The sequence below is a fragment of the Salvelinus sp. IW2-2015 genome, linkage group LG3 (assembly GCF_002910315.2).
Source record: "Salvelinus sp. IW2-2015 linkage group LG3, ASM291031v2, whole genome shotgun sequence".
Classification (NCBI taxonomy): domain Eukaryota; kingdom Metazoa; phylum Chordata; class Actinopteri; order Salmoniformes; family Salmonidae; genus Salvelinus; species Salvelinus sp. IW2-2015.
Window position 1 is genome coordinate 22,571,668 of NC_036840.1, and position 13,313 is coordinate 22,584,980.

The 13,313-nt window shown below is 38.3% G+C and overlaps 7 non-coding genes across 7 annotated transcripts; 4 read left to right on the plus strand and 3 right to left on the minus strand.

Moving 5' to 3' along the window:
* Positions 1-1,826: 1,826 nt before the first annotated feature.
* trnad-guc (transfer RNA aspartic acid (anticodon GUC)) lies at positions 1,827-1,898 on the minus strand. Its single transcript has one exon. It is a non-coding gene; the product is annotated as a tRNA-Asp (tRNA).
* A 1,743-nt stretch (positions 1,899-3,641) lies between these two features.
* trnan-guu (transfer RNA asparagine (anticodon GUU)) lies at positions 3,642-3,715 on the plus strand. Its single transcript has one exon. It is a non-coding gene; the product is annotated as a tRNA-Asn (tRNA).
* A 607-nt stretch (positions 3,716-4,322) lies between these two features.
* Positions 4,323-4,396, minus strand: trnan-guu (transfer RNA asparagine (anticodon GUU)). The gene has a single exon. It is a non-coding gene; the product is annotated as a tRNA-Asn (tRNA).
* A 111-nt stretch (positions 4,397-4,507) lies between these two features.
* trnak-cuu (transfer RNA lysine (anticodon CUU)) lies at positions 4,508-4,580 on the plus strand. The gene has a single exon. It is a non-coding gene; the product is annotated as a tRNA-Lys (tRNA).
* Positions 4,581-5,423: 843 nt separating this feature from the next.
* Positions 5,424-5,496, plus strand: trnak-cuu (transfer RNA lysine (anticodon CUU)). The gene has a single exon. It is a non-coding gene; the product is annotated as a tRNA-Lys (tRNA).
* Positions 5,497-9,877: 4,381 nt separating this feature from the next.
* Positions 9,878-9,950, plus strand: trnak-cuu (transfer RNA lysine (anticodon CUU)). The gene has a single exon. It is a non-coding gene; the product is annotated as a tRNA-Lys (tRNA).
* A 364-nt stretch (positions 9,951-10,314) lies between these two features.
* trnak-cuu (transfer RNA lysine (anticodon CUU)) lies at positions 10,315-10,387 on the minus strand. Its single transcript has one exon. It is a non-coding gene; the product is annotated as a tRNA-Lys (tRNA).
* Between the last annotated feature and the right edge of the window lie 2,926 nt (positions 10,388-13,313).

Genomic DNA, 13,313 nt, shown 5'->3' on the forward strand with positions numbered 1-13,313 from the left:
ATGACACTTTTGTTCAATGGTTGTGTAAGTGCAACGAAAAGGCCACAACATTTCAGGAACGTAGCCCTGTAGTTTTCTAACGTGTTAGCTTTTTGAATGGCTCTTAAAGGAAAAATGCGGATCAATCTTCGTCGCGCAACTTTTTAGTAAAGGCAGTCTGGCGAGGAGTAAATTCAAGCTACAATCGCAATATCCATTTGATAAATATAATCTTAAACCACTGCATTTCAAGAATGTAATATATAATAATTAATTGAATCTTCCCTGTGACTTTGGCTGGCTGAGGGCAATTCCACACAAGCTTCTTGTAGCGCAATCTGTTACCGCGATGAGACTTGTCAATCTAAAGGTTGGGTGCTTTGGACCCATCCAGGGATGACATTTTTCAATTGTAGCGACTGCGTGAACAGACCCTTCCTGACTTGTAGTGATCTTCCATGTGACTTTGGCCTGCTGAGGGTCAATAGAACCAAATTGTTCTGTGGCGCAATTGGTTAGCGCATTAGACTGTTAATCTAAAGGTTGGTGTTCAGCCCACCCAGGGACTGTAGCTTAACATTTCTGCTGTTGTGGAAAGACCTTCCTGGAATTACAGTAGGCTAGTTTTGAATTTAAGCTATAAACTCATCTCGATCCTGTCTGTCATGTTTCTGTTTCGCAATTACGCGCCTGGGCCTCTCCAGTCCACGGCTATTCTCTTAAATCTTGTGGAGTCCAGGAAAAGACAGACACAAAGCTTGTTGGCCACTTATTTCAATTATTTCTTTAGCCTACACATAATGGCACGAGATGATGCACGCTTGCTGAATGTAAATAGGCTACAGCATTAAGAACAGGCAGAGAGTTGGAAAGGAGAAGCCCTATTTTCCTATAGGCCAATCTTAACACTGGGCTACATCCTGACAAAATACATTATATAAGTTGTCTTTTAAACATTCTAAAACTGTTCAGAAATAGACCCCCAAACTGATCCAAATTATTGCATAAATCGGCCTAGGCTGTAGGCCTATGCAGTTACATCAGCTGAAATAAAACAGGACATTGAGAGGGTTATTCAAATTAGCCTACGTCATTGCAGTTTAAACCTATAGACAATAATTTATACTCACTTGATAACAATAATACATTCCTCATTGCACGGTTTGTTGTAGCCCAGGTCTAATCATTTTCTTGTCTAAAACGTAGCTAGGCCTAATCAACAGTGGAGCTTTGCGTGCCCGGGGACCACAGAGTGCAGCCTGGAGGAACACACTAGATCTGCCATTTCACAATATGTTAACTTTTTCCCTGGTAAATATTGGTACTGGTAAATATTTAGCCTATAACTCTTATATTTAGTTAATGAACTGCCTAATATCTAGCTATACTTACAGTTCAGGATATATATCAGGAAATCAGTCAACTGAAAAAAATGCATTAGGACCTAATCTATGGATATCACATGACTGGGTAGGCGTTTGCAAAACAATTTCCATATAGGCTAGAACACTTTTACACAACGCAAGACGAAGCAGGTAGCTTCCAGCTTTAATTGGAGGCTAACATTCCTTGCTAGCTTACAGCAGATTTCACTGCCCTAGTACTTTGTTTGTGATACCATAACACAAAATATGCTGATTTCAAAGCTGATGGTCACCTAAAACTTTATTCATTCTGGGCTTAAAAGTCCTTATTTAACCTATCTCCTCCCCTTCATCTACACTGATTGAAGAGGATTTAACAGGTGACATTAATTAGGGATAATAGCTTTCAGCTGGTCAGGCTATGCCATGGAAATAGAATGAGGCTAATCTCACAGCCAGAAGTATAAGGAAAAACATTTTATCCTCCCCGTCGGGGAATTGAACCCCGGTCTCCCGCGTGACAGGCGGGGATACTGACCACTATACTAACGAGGACTGATTGTATTATGAAGTTTTACCTTTAAAAGAATATATATTACCCGAGGTGTTCTCTTTTCCTGGAGCCAATTTTGATTTTGGGCATGAGTTCCAGTTCCAGTGACAATCTCACTTTAAAAAAATGATATTCTGTTAACTCATTCCCAGAGCATACGTTTGGGTATGAGTATGCTTTGTGGCTTTGCGGCCAAAGCATACGTTTGAGAAAAAAATACTTTAAAAACTCCACCTCAAACTTGTATCTCAAACAGACCGTTAAAAAATGCTTGCTATTTCCTCATAGAGTATGWTGTCATACTCCTGAGGAGGATTAGCTGGCCAAGCAGCGGTCTAATTGCATGAATATTTTTTATGACCGCACCATTCTGTTGTTGGGGTATGCCTACACCATTCCAATACAGAAAAGCTATTTTTAACATAATTATAATTTTTTTGAAGGAAAACTATTTCACTAATATTGTATTTAATTAAGTCATATTTCATAGAAATCTGGAAACACTGGACAGTTACTTCAACAACACAACAATATCCTGTTCCACTTGTTGTCCCTATTCAATTTATGATGCCCCGCCCACGCTTGACCCAGTTCCTGATCAAGCATGATTGATTTCCGCCTTCCGGCACATTCACAAACAAGCTAAACATGGTTAGATATGAATTAAATGTAAAAACGATTAAATAACTTGCACAGAATTGAAAAGATATGTTAATTYTGTTTTAGATAGTCAGCATATTAGACTGTATCGAATGGTAGTTGTTATCCATACCATGCCTTTTCAATCAAAGATCAATACTTCAAATGACAATGTTGTTAGACACAGAATATCAATGACAAAAATGTTTTTTTGCAGATAACATTATATATATTGTAACGACCCGGTATTGTGTTCTGTGTTTGTGGGTGTGTTATGGTTCTCATGGCTACTAGCAGGGGTTAAATATGTCAGGACAGATGGAAAGATTGGGGGGGTATGATGGGTAATACCGCGGGATTTGGAAATGCATAAATAGGGATTACTGTCTCATTGTTCTCTCTCTTCTGTTCGGGCCTTGATCTGTTCATATGAGAGTGACCCTTAACTCAACATGTATAATTGTGTACGTTCGGCATTTAGCGGCGTGGGCTGTGGCCTGAACAATAGCCCAGTTTAGGAATAAACCTGTGTTCTAACCTGTACACCTAGAGTCCGTCTCTTTCCTCTTTAATGACCCAGTCGGGTCATTACAATATATATAATGATGTAAATATTTACAACCTGTTGTGCCACAAAGTAACACTGCCAGTCGTTATCTAAGAGAACACTAACAAATGTTGCTACAGAATGCTTATACTACGTGAAAACAAAGGTTTACATTTTTTCAATAATTTCACCATCTTGGCACTCCCCCACCATAATAAAACATATTTTAGAAGCGATTGAAACGCATGTATTAAAGTCTCGATTTGTTTTTGTCACGTTCATTCTATTACAGACACTTTAATGCATACTTTTAAATTATATTATGTGAGCAAAATGTTTTAATTCAAAAATATATAAAAACATTTTCCTTAAAGGTATATAATTGTTTGAAAGTTCTAATGTTACTGTCCCCACTACACCAAAAATAAATACCAAAATGGCCGACCGGTGGCTTCAAAGCCTCTCATTGACCAATACTTAGTATCAGCAATCCAGGGTTTATATACATCATTGTTATTTTACAGAATATAAACCTTCCTCCCTTTCTCTACAACACCGTGTCTCTGTGGCGCAATCGGCTAGCGCGTTAGACTGTTAATCTAAAGGTTGGTGGTTCGAGCCCACCCAGGGACGGATTGTTTTCCTTTTAGCAAATGCTAAAGCATTAGTGACTCATATCATTTTAGCATTAGGGATTCATAACTGTTGTTTTGAAGTCAAGAAATTATGCTCATATTTTTTTCAATATTTAAGTGGTACCTAGTTAGTGTGTTAGTAAACCATAATACCATGTTTTTTCCATGTTAAACTCACACTGCACTGCACAGATTTRCAATGTAAGAGACAGGCAAGAGGGGCACAACACAACGACAAACAAAAGACAACATTCAAGAAAGACAGAGGAAAGTTCCATTTACTGGGGGAGGGGAGGATTGCCAACAATCTCCATGTGCAACAGGCTGCAGCCCTCCGATACTCAGTACAACCACATTTTGTTTATTCTTTAAGAAAATGAAAATTCTGGTGGCTACTGGCTGCATCAAGGAAAACKAAACTTGGCTAATTTACTGTTGAAAATTGTGATATTTTTTGCAATATATGTACAATGAATCCTACAACAGTAAGAGAACATTCCGACAATCTCAGGAGAGGTTGATTCTGATTTGAGTTAGAATTTCTGAGGATCATTTCCTGACATTAAAACAACTCTTATATGAATCCACTGCTAAAATAATTRCACCGTCCCTGGGTGGGCTCGAACCACCAACCTTTAGATTAACAGTCTAACGCGCTAGCCGATTGCGCCACAGAGACAAGGTTATCAAYATTGCACGAGCTAAATCAATTTGTTTCTGAGGTAGCACATGAGCGTCACGAGTAGGGGGTTTTAGTTTTAAAATGGAGGTGCTGAACAGAGTATACAACGCCCGGCTAGCTCAGTCGGTAGAGCATGAGACTCTTAATCTCAGGGTCGTGGGTTCGAGCCCCACGTTGGGCGCTATCTTTTGAATAGKAACTCTTCACAACAACCCTGGCAGTAATCTGAAAACCTTAAAATATTCACACTTTAATAAACTGAAAATATACTATTTATACATTTGGTAATACTGTTACATATACTATTATATTTAAATATAATTTACATTTTATTAGTAGTGTTTCTCTTTGGACKTCAAAACGTCCAAAATAATTTTCATGAAACCAACAAAAATATTTTAATTTGATGATGATTCAAATTTAAATAAATCAAATCAAATACTGAACACTGAGATGAGTGCTACAATCAGGAATGATTTGGTGAGGGTTAGTAGGGGCAGAGATACCTTTGAGGAGATGGGAAACTCCATTGGAATAATATTAAGGTCCATTATGTACGTTGCCCACACGTCGTCAATGGGCCGTGCCGTGCATTCTGGGTGATTTTGGGACAAGGAGCGCTCTCCTTCAAGGAGTGAATGGGAGTAAATTGGGCGCTAGCWCAAAAATACCAAATTAGCATGAATTTCGTCAACAAGAAGTACAACATTACAAATATTTTCCTAGATGTGAGATAATGAACTTGTTCTTTGTAATATCGTATAGCTTTGATATCGTAACATTACGTACTTTGGAGGAAAATTGGCCGGTTTATCGACTCATACCCTTTGAGAAGGGATTGCGTGACGATATTCTTAGCAATTGCGTGACGCAGCATTACAACGTGAACCTGATTGGTCAACAGTCTGACGGGTTACAAGTTTCACCTCTCATTTCCAATGGTATTGCTATCTCCTCCTTTCTTCAATATCTCTGGTAGGGGGTTGCAGGTTTACAAAAGGAGGGGCTAAACCATATMCACACAGCCCGGCTAGCTCAGTCGGTAGAGCATGAGACTCTTAATCTCAGGGTCGTGGGTTCGAGCCCCACGTTGGGCGCTRCCTTTTGAATATTAGGTGTTTTTATATCCAATTTTATTTGTCAAGCTGCTTGAATAAAGGCGTAGTAGACTTCACTGTGAAATGCTTACATACGAGCCCTTTTCCAACAATGCACAGTAAATTTTTTTTTAAAGGAAATAGCAACACAATAAAATAACAAAAACAAGGCTATATACAAGGAGCACCGATACCAAGTCAGTGTGCTGAGGTACGAGGTAGTTCAGGTAATATGTACATGTAGGTAGGAGTAAAAGTGACTAGGCACTCAGGTTTGATGATAGATAATAAACAGAGTAGCAACAGCGTGTGTGAAAAAGTGTGAAAGTCTGTCTATGTGTGAGTGTGTGTGTAGGTTTTGTGTGTGTGTGAGCGTATGTAGTATACGTGTGTGTTTGAGTGTGTGGGTAGAGACCAATGAGTGTGCATAGAGTCAGTGCAAAACATTTTTATATAAAGAATATATTGATACAAAACCTTCCCAGCAGTAATCTGATAACCTTGTAGCAATGGAACTTAATTCCCATTACATTTTTCACTAAATAATAAAAAATATACTTTTATAAATGTTATAATACTACACAGTATGAGTCATAATACCCATAAAACAAAGTGATCAAATGGTTCCAATCGTTTTTCCACCATTAMATTTTATCCTTTGTGTATTTTAGAAACACTTCAAATAAGGGCTGTGTTTTATGTAGGCTTAAGGCATCAGCATGCTTCAGTTCGACTGGCGGCTAGCCAGCTAGTTCTTTGTTTCTGGCCATTTTGAGCCTGTCATCGAACCCACAAATGCTGATGCTCCAGATACTCAACTAGTCTAAAGAATGCCAGTTTTATTGCTTCTTTAACCAGAACAACAGTTTTCAGCTGTGCTAACATAATTGCAAAAGGGTTTTCTAATGATCAATTAGAACTCGCATTAGCTAACACAACGTGCCATTGGAACACAGGAGTGATGGTTGCTGATAATGGACCTCTGTACGCCTATGTAAACAATCTGCCGTTTCCAGCTACAATAGTCATTTACAACATGTCTACACTGTATTTCTGATCAATTTGATGTTATTTTAATGGACTTTTTTGTTGTTGCTTTTTTTCAAAAACAAGGACATTTCTAAATGACCCCAAACTTTTGAACGGTAGTGCAAATATATAAAAMAATATATCCAAAATGTGACCAGAGGACAATATTCTGAAAGTTTTTCAAAACCCACACAAAGTAGGCTATTTGATTGACAACGATTCAAACAACTATTCAGAGTCTATTTTAAAATATGGACCGACTCCAATTCGCCGACTGGTCGAGTGTTTGTCAATTCAATTTAGTCATTGTCTTTTGTTTGGAGCGCTCCTGTCAATGTTGAGTAAGGACGCGCACCTGATTACGCTTAGAAGTAGGCCCATAGGCTACTTGGACTGCGTGCAAATGTAGGCATATAAATGTGCCCATTTGGGGATCTGATAGTATTTCTGATTGGCTTAACGCACCACCACTGTGGACCAGCTGTGGACCTTCTCAAAGTAATGTTTTCTTCAACTTAAAACAGCAAGCAAACGAAGTCTGTTTTTACATCCATTGAGAATGACAATAGTTCCTCAATGTATTTGAAAAATCTTTCCAGCTTTCTCCCTTTCGATAGCCACTCAGCATGTAAGGGGAAAATKCCATGCTCTGATCCAGTGGAAACGTCATAAAATAAGCCTACCTGATTACTTCTTACCAATACTTGACTTATACTGAAATAAGTTCTGGTTCTCAATTTGRGTGCTGGTACTGTTTATATTTAGGTGCAGTAGCACCACAATACTTTCGAGCTAATATTCTATAAGAGGAACAGGAGTTCAAGCAGTAGAACATTTGAGGTGTTGGTACTCAGCTCCGGTGAGCTCCTGCCCAAGTCAAGCACTGCTTCTTATCCCTTGCACAAATACAGTGGTTCTTCCTGTAAAAGTTGCTTCATACTGCAGCACACCACGTTAAGGGTCAGCCATTGTTGCCATTAATGCTAGTTAGTGCTAATTTGACCACCAGAGGGCATCTTTGAGAAGCATTTGACTTTTTGTAATATTGGTTGTACTAGAGAATTWAAAATATTTYTTTGTAAGAACATAGTATATGGGATTGATTTTAAATTTAGCTTAATTAATTTGATTAATATTATATTCCAAGAAAAATGAAACCCTCAGGGTTATGGCACTGTACACTGTGACCATTTCCACACCCTAATTGTAGTCTAACCAATACCCAAAGGAAGATTTAGTGAAAATAAAAATCTCATTGATTTATTAAGACCAGTCCCCATGCTTGTCTCAGAGCAGCGTGAAACGGTGCTGAAATAGTTGACCACACCCAGGTAGTCTATTGCTTCAAATCCTATTAGAACAATAGGATGACGACGGGCCAGACACTATATATTTAACATGTTTAACACATAATACATTTCAGTGACAATAAGAGAATAATTTTGATCTGATTACGCTCATAAAATCTCATGTCTCTATTCAATTATTATTTTTGTCTATTTCTCTGTGCGTTGATTGGTGGGGAAAAACAGRTCTACATAGCTTACTGTAGGCTACACTACTTTTTAACGTCAACATTTGTTCAGAGCAATTTGCGTGATAGTAAGATACAATGTCGCTCTGAAAAAGTATCAAGAAGAAAGGTGGATAATGAAAATCGAAGTTTCAGAGAAGAATGCACAGAGAGATATGCGTTCGTCTCTCCCCAATGCCAAGCCAGTGTGTCTTATTTGTAATGAAAATATCGGTGTTTGCAAATAATTCAATCTCTGACGTAATTATGAATCTAAGCATAGAACTTTCAGTAGCCTTCCCACCCCATATAGAGGCCCGACGCAAAACATTGAATTGTTAACTGGAAGCTGCACACTGCACACACAGCTTTTTTTGCAGTCATATTCTGTAACTTAAACGGGTTACATTTGCAGTTACAAKGAAGAGGGAAACAGTCGTGGACATTGGAGAAATTTGAGGCCTTTACWAGGAAGCTTGAGTTGTTCGATTTGGTCTGGTCATCTGGAAGGCTACTGCACTTCAGCACACTGAAGAAGCATCAGACAGAAGGACCAGGCTGCAGCATTGTCACAGAGGTCATGGAAGATTTCATCAAGCAGCTGAGGGACAACTTATCCACCAGATTTGATGACTACAGCATGCCCAAGGATATTAACTGAACTGATTGAATTCCAGACATCGAGCCAAATCAGGGAAGCGCTCAGGAGTGACGAGTCCCTGTGTGCGTTGTGGGTGGCATGCTCAGAGGAATACAGCACAATAAAGAAACTTGCATTTTATAGGCTAACAATTTTTGCATCGACTTACACCTGCGAGTCCTCATTTTCCTCTATGAACGCAATACAGACTCACGACAGGAACCGACTTTCACATAAGTCAATCGTGGACTGCCTGCACATCAAAATCACAACCATCAAACCCAACACCAACAAGATTGTGTCCGAGTGGAAATGCAACTTTTCTCATTGAATAAGTAACTTAGTGGCCTATATGACTGTATTTAGTAAATACTAATATTATTGTGAGAGCTTATCCAGAGATATTTACGTCTCAAGCTGACAGTATGTTCTGTTAGTTCTGTCGTTACAAGAGCAGGCTATCCCGACACAGACAGACTTTTTTTCTTTAAATTATTGTTTTATGTAGGATGCTGCATTTTTGACCAGTTGCAATTGTAAGTAGGCCTAATTWAAAWAAAAAAATACTACTTCTATTAGGGTGTTAAGGCTGTTAAGCCTCATAGCCTACCTTAGCCAGTTAAGTTATTTTATATAGGTCTAGGCTCCGAAGAAATAGACTCCAATTAAGCCCTCTTGTTGTTTGTAAAGTCAAATTAAAATGAAGATTATTGTTGAAATGAATTGCCTGACAGGTGTAGGTTTTCTCCATCTGTTGGTGTGCAACACTTGCATTTTCAAATCTGAGAGTAAATAAAACTGATTATATTGTCCAGAGAGATTTACATGGTTATCAAAACGTCACGATAGGGTAAGCCTACGCAAAACACAGCCCTTATTTGAAGTGTTTATAAAATCCACAATGGAAAAAATTAATGGTTGAAAAACCTTTGGAGCCATTTCCGTGTTTGACCGCTAGGTTTTATGGGTATTATGAGGTGTCCACTGTGGGGCTCAATTACAAATACTATAACATTTATAATATTTGATTAGTTTCAAGTTAGTATCCTTTAACTTCAAAACGTCTAAAATAATGGAGTACAATTAAACCAACTAAAATAAGAAAATTAATTCACTTGTGAGTGCTACAACCGGGAGGGGTTTGGGGAGGGGTAGTAGATCGAAGGTATACAAAGGGAGGGGCTAGCCCAATACACACAGCCCGGCTAGCTCAGTCGGTAGAGCATGAGACTCTTAATCTCAGGGTCGTGGGTTCGAGCCCCACGTTGGGCGTTTCCTTTTGAATAGGAAGTGATTTCACAACCTCCCTKGCAGAAATCGGAAAAGCTTAAGCAATGGAATTTAATCCCTATTATATTTTTCAGTATATAAATCAATCTTTAATAAGGTGAATTTCTCAAAGTAAAATTTATAACACTATTAAAAATACTAACACAAATATTTTTGTAGTATTTAGGTTTTATTAGTAGTATTTATCCAACTTCAAAAACGACTAAAATAATTTTGTAAAATTAAACCAACTATAAAAATAAAATATTAAAATGTATAAAAAAAAAAAATTTGAACACAGATGAGTAGTACAATCTTGTCTTTACGTCTATGAGCATAGTAAGGTTAGAGGTGCAAAAACAATGTGCGCCCAACGTGGGGCTCGAACCCACGACCCTGAGATTAAGAGTCTCATGCTCTACCGACTGAGCTAGCCGGGCAACTGACGWAAAAAAGGAAGGAGCCCACTAAGAACATAACAAAAACACTCCCCCACAACTCTCTGCAATGGTGGATGTACTGTGTGTTTTTCTTGAGACTAGGGCTTGGGTTGACCTAGAATGTGCTTGTGCCCTGAGACGAGTGAGTGGTTGAGCGTCTATCTGGGGAAATGAGAGCAGAGGGAGAGCAGCTTGTTCTAATACAATACAATCGCTGCAGCACATTTGAAATCTGCAATAAATACACTTTGCACTTTATTTTAAGTCTCTTTTCTTTGCTATCCAAATCAATGTAAGAACACAAGGGCATGCTAATTTAAAAGATGGCTTGTCATTATTAGCCTGGTTCTGTATGGAATACAGGCACATTATGGGACACAGGCCAGGTCATTATACATTTCTGTATAATTTTTTGTTGTTGCAACCAAATCATGTACTGGTGCCACCAACTGAAAAAGTTGGTTAGCACCAGTGCCACCAGCGGAAAAAGTTAGTGTAGAAGCCTGCATCTACATGTTACATCAAATATATCCCTAAAATAAAGTAAAGATAAATGGCTGGTGCGTTTATTTATTTTGTTGTTTTATTTTATTGGTCATGTATGCCAACCTCACGTGTTGCAGTGTGAGTAGACTGTACTTATCTGAGTGCTGACCTCTATGCATGATAGGCTGATGAGGTATGTTATGACTGGAGGTTTGTATCTGCTTTTTTTCACATGTGCTTTGATAGTTATTGTGTAATGAACAAGGCCTATTTCTCTTTTATCAGGATACACGGATGGAAGACCTGTCAGAAACTCACCTCAATCAAGGCCAGCTGTCACCCAGCAAATACACTGCATTGCAAAAAAGGCACATGACACATGCAATGTTCATTTCTTCCCATGAGAACAGACAGACAGAGTGCTTAACTGATTAATCCTATTTTCAGACTGGAATAAAGCTGGGGTCCTACCTGGTGTCAAACATTAAGCCCTCATGGATGGTAGGGCTTTCTGCTTCAAGTGAGCTATTCATAATTAAAGCTACAATAAAATAGCAGGGTAGAGGTGGTATTGTTATTGATGTTGCTGTATTTGTGATATAACCAACGACAGTTTATTTTCCTGTAGATTAAGGAAGAACAGCTCTGAGATCCCTAATCAAGAGATGACTATCTGGCTGTAAAGATTTGAAGATAGGCCTTATTTGGAGCTCTGTACCGCCTTTACCCAAAGTTATTTTATAGCATATGAAATTGATATTTTGGTCAATAAATCATCTTGATTACTTTGAGTTGTACAATTTGTGCTATGGCTGTGCATAAGAGTTATAACGTGAGTGATTAGTATTTATAACTAATAAAACATGAAAACAACAAATTCTAAAATGTCTAGAAACGTCTTAAGATGGATGTCTCAAGACATTGGTATTTCTATGGACTGTCTTAAAGACGTCTTCATTTTCTAAGACAAGTTGTAAGACAGGTATGCCTCAAGACGTGTTCATTTATATGTCTTAAGACATCACAGGGTATATCAGGGGAATTTCCAAATCAACCTGGTCCCAGAGCATTTCGTATTATTCTGTACGTAAATCCGAGACACACCATTTATTATGATATGTTATGCTTCGTATGGTATGTATTCATTTGTCGGTGTCTATCACTCATTTCGTATGATAGGTTACAAATTACAATTCATTTTATATTTTGAATTTGCAAAACATACAATATGTTCCGAATTAGCAAAACATATGATATTTTATGAATTCTAGCTAGGTGGCCAACGTTAGCTAGCTGACTAACGTTAACTACGCTATGGGTTAGGGTTAAGTTTAGGGGAAGGGTTAGCTAACATGCTAAGCAGTTGCAAAATAGCAAAAAAAATTGTAAGTAGTTGAAAAGTTTTTACTTAGCTGAAGTTGTCCTTGACGAGATTCGAACTCGCAACTTTTGGGATGCTAGACATTCGCGTTATACACCCGACCAGCCAAACTACTTTCATTTTTGCCTTAAGTTACCATCGGTCTTATGTACCCATACCAAACGTTACATATCATACTACTGTTCGGGATTTACATTTAATATGTTACGTCTAGTCTATGAGACCAGGCTTTCCTAAAGTGAAAGTTGTGACCTGAACTGAAAGAGATAAAGGGCTCACTCAGCCATATAAATGGGTAGAGGCAGCGTACACCATTCAACTTCGAAGAAGACTAAGTAGAAGAATAAGCTATATCAGACAGATTCTTACATTTACAAAATGGGCGGAATCTACAGTTATTTCTACCCAGAGGTAAGTAACCTACATTTGACTATTCTTACTATGTTTTTTCTTCACTAAGATCCTTTCTGTTGGCAACTAGTCTGTAATCTGAAATCTATTTTGCAATATTCTGAGAGAACATCCACAATTTCATAATTTCAAGGTGCCGCAAGCATGAACGTATGCATTCTCCAAACCATAAAATACAAGACTTACATTTAAATGCATTATTTGTTGCATGAGATACATGATCAGGAAATATAAGGGGAGGGGGAAATCCTGTATGATTACTTCTCACTCATTAGAGTGAACTAACTTAAGTCTGTTTTGCCCCAGTCTTCAGGGGAAATCACAGTTGTTGCTCAGACAGAGACCTATCAGGACACAGACAGGTGAGCCTAGAACCTAGAGTCTCTCTCTCCTTGGTCAAGTCAATCAAATTAATTTACAAACCCTTTTTACATTCGCAGATATCACAAAGTGCTTTACAGTAACCTGGCCTAAACCCCAAAGTGTAAACACCCCTGTCTATCTTTCACTTTTACTATAAGTAAACTTCCCCTATCCACACCCAGGTCACCAGAGCAACAAAGAGATAAGACAAACACAGGGGATTCCCAGCCTTCAAGGAAGAGCCATGTTGGCCATCAATAAGGGAGCTCAGACAGGGAGGGGAGA